Source organism: Corylus avellana, chromosome ca6 (assembly GCF_901000735.1).
Source record: "Corylus avellana chromosome ca6, CavTom2PMs-1.0".
Taxonomy (NCBI): Eukaryota; Viridiplantae; Streptophyta; class Magnoliopsida; order Fagales; family Betulaceae; genus Corylus; species Corylus avellana.
This window is the reverse complement of record NC_081546.1, coordinates 26960248-26964176: the sequence shown is the minus strand read 5'-3', so window position 1 is coordinate 26964176 and position 3929 is coordinate 26960248.

Sequence of the window (3929 nt, the reverse complement as noted above, 5' to 3'; positions counted from 1 at the left end):
CTTTCTTTCTCTCTTAGCCCAAGGTTGCTCTTTCTTCTCTAAAAGAGGTCATTTGCCCATCTCCTTTCTCTCTTAACCCATAGTTGGCTCTTTCTTCTCTAAAAGAGGCCAAAAGTCGCCAAAGTTCAAGTTCAAGAGCAGCCGTTGTTTCAATTTCGGCGCCATCAACTCCACTCAACTACCTCGGCTACCACCAACTCCAACGAGTTTCCGGTCACCATCTTTGCTTCCGTTGCCAACTAAAGAACAAACTCAAGTTTTCACAAGTTTACACAACAAGTTTCCGGTCACCATCTCTGCCTCCGTTGCCAACTAAAGAACAGACTCAAGTTTGTTGCCAACTAAAGAGCAGACTCAAGTTTTCACATGTTTACACATCTGGGGAATGTTAGATTATATCATGGAGTTCAAGAATAATAGTCACAGAATAAGACTATTACTGACTTATAGTTGAAGAATATCACTGAGTCACACTAGAAGACAATCACTGGGTTACAGGTGAATAGTTAAAGATTATCACCTAGCTAACTTAGGTAGAATAGAAGTCTATTTGTATTCAACATGATTTAAATATGAGCATGTTATATTGTAAATATTACTTAGAAAAATAAAGGTAGAATAAAAGTCTATTTGTATTCAACATGATTTAAATAGGAACATGTTATATTGTAAATATTACTCAGAAAAATAAGAGCTTAATGCAGCCTTAGGGCTTGATTTTGTGGATGTAGGTCATAGACCGAACTACGTAAATCTCTGTGTCTATTTATTATTATTTCCACATTATGAATTTTATTCAGATCCAACTAAAGCCCAACATCCTCTAGGGTGCAGGGTGTTGCATATAACATAGCTATGAACTATATTTTCCATGAATATATATTACTTAAAAAAAACATATATTTCTTATTATTTCTTAAGCCGACATAAGTGAGTGGCGTTGGGATCTAGGGTTATTTGCGCTATGTTTTTGCTGCTTTTGTTGAAGGACAACGATGGATCAAACAACAGGAAAGAGAGATATGAGAGTGAGTACTTAAGGTCTTCCTTTTTAGTTTCTTTTATATTTTGGGGATCTTGTCAAAAGCTTTGCTTATGACATAAGCACTTTTCTCTATCCGGGCTGTTAGAAAGGCTAGTAGGGCATGTGTAAAGAACCTTCTTCTTTATATGTTTTCTGTACATAGATGGTGATATTTGTATGAATGTAAGGGATGAGAGGATAAGAGAGAGTTGGACGAATCCAAGGATATTGTGATTGAGTATTTGAGGCACGCAATGAATCTCCAGAGTAACAGATTACAAACAAGGCAATTAGATCTTTCTTAATTTTCTTCGGTTATGCTGATTGCCATATTTACACTTGCAATCAGCCTAACAACCCTTCTAACCTCCTAACAGTATTATAACAAGCTTAACTCTATTTTCGCTGGAAGCCCAACCACTAACAACTTCTTATTACAACTCAGCATAACAGCTTAAGCCCAACTACTTAATACCCAAACGTAACAGCCTTTCAGCCAATTATTCTACAGCCCATTCCGTAGCCCATAAGAAGCATCTCTCTGTTCATTATGTTTCCTTTCTTCCCTCTATGAGATATATGACAGCAAGACGAGATTGTGAGCTTGATGGATGAGTTGTATGTGGCCTAGCAAGAAGAGTAATGAGAGGAGATAATTGTGCTGGAAGGTCCGTGTGTGATGGACAGGATTGGGACAGTATTAGAATGCAAAACAGAGAGATAGATAGAGCAACGTTTTTTTTTTATTCCGCACTCAAGGTGGATGGCCCATTGGGGGATAAAAAATTCAGTATTTCTGATATTGTCGGTGTTTTATGGGTTTACCCATGCAACACAACTTTTTCTTTTTATGCATTTAAATCACAGATTTTTAAAAACGGGAATCAATTGGTCCAGATTCCCGTTTTTAAAATCTGTGATTTGTGTCTTCCAGAAATTTGTGTCCATCTGGGCGTGGGCGATCATATTGAGGCGGGATGTTCTTTTATTGTTATTATTATTATTATTATTATTATTATGTAGTGCATTGCATGTGTCCCATTTGCTCTTTTGTATGAGAGCATCGTTGGCTCTCATCCGCCATAGACTCATAGTGTTACACCACATGCCGCACCTCCATTTTTTTTTTCTTCATAATATTCATCCATTTGGGCCATTTGGCATCTTACACACGATATCCGATGCTTTGGGTATTTGTTTCCATTCGTTTATGGTCAAAGTTTTTCATCAAATTGGGTCGAAAGAATTTCTTTTAACTTAGTTTGTAAAAGTGACATGTGTTCATTTTTTTAATAACATGTGGAGTATTGTTAGGGAGCCAAACAAATGAACCTAAAAAAATTTCCAAACTGATGTGGCAGGTTTTTAAATTTTTTTTAAAAAAATGCAATTTTCTCTCACTTGTTTGTCACTCTCAGTCTGCCAAGGCAGTTTGAAAATTTTTCTAGATTCATTTGTTTGGCTCCCTAACTCTCCTCTAACATGTAAGATGCATATGAGTTTTCAATGAAATTTATTCCAACTCTGTCATTGCAATTAAAAAAAACATGTGCATCTCACATGTTCATGGGTTACATGTCACATTTATAAATTAGGTTGAAGAAAATTTCTCAAAAAAACATGTGCATCTTACATGTTCATGGGTCACATGTCACTTTTATAAATTAGGTTGAAGGAAATTCCTCCAACCCAGTTTGAAGGAAAACTTTGTCCTTTGTTTATTAACATTGTTCTTTGTAAAAATTGTTTTGGCAGTTAGTGTTCTACCTCTCGAGGTGGCCTACTGAACAAATATATAATATGATTCATTATAAGTTCCAAATGGGTAGCTCAATCGGTTGGGAACCACGCCTTATGAAGCGGAAGTCACTAGTTCGAATCCCCTCTCCCCCTCTTGTGTGGACATGTAAAATATATATATATATATATATATATATATATATCATTATAAAAATCATGACCACATCGTATTTAGTGAAGTTATATGATTGTCGCTCAATCGACTATTGATCATGTCCTATGAAGCGGAGGTTACTAATTTGAATCCGCATTCTCTTGTGTGGACATGTAAAAACAAAAAAAAACAAAAAAAAAAGAGTTAAGTTATATGATTAATTAGTCTTTAATTAAGTTATATGATTAAAAATTTCTGTTTAAAAAAGAAAAAAAAAATTGGTTTTTTTTTAAAAAAATCATTTATTTAAAATTAAAATTTCTGTTTTTTTTTTTTTAAATAGTAAAAATAAAATAAAATAAAATAAAATAAACTTTATTCTAATTTTTTTTTTTTTTTTTTTTTTTGTCAAATTCAATATGTAGAAAACTTTATTCGAAAAAAACAAAAAACAAAATGCTTTGCTGCTGTCACTTCTTTCTCACCCCAGCCATTTATCATATGGTGATCACCTTCAACTTCACGATAGCGAAGGAATTTTTCTGAGGAAAACGTGGAGGCATATTGGTGATTCATTTATAAACTGAATATACATTATAGCTTTTTAAGGTCTATGATTATAATAAAAAAACATTTGATGGAATTACACTTCTATAAACTTATAGGTTGGTTAAGATAAACACCATGAACATGAATGTGATACCCTTTAATTTGAAGTAACAACATATGTGTACTATGTATATTACCTCTTTTTTGTTTTTAATTGGTATAGTATATCATATATACTTAATTTATAGTTTAACTTTATTTGTTTAGAAAATTCAATAAATATCTGTTCAATAATTTAGATATTAAATCTATTTTATAATATAATTAATATATACATATAAATTGTAATATTAACAATTATAGTGATATATAATATAGAGAACCAAGCACGTGCATTGCACGTGCCATCCACACTAGTTATAAAGATAATTAGAATATTATTTGAGTCTTTCTAAATGTTAT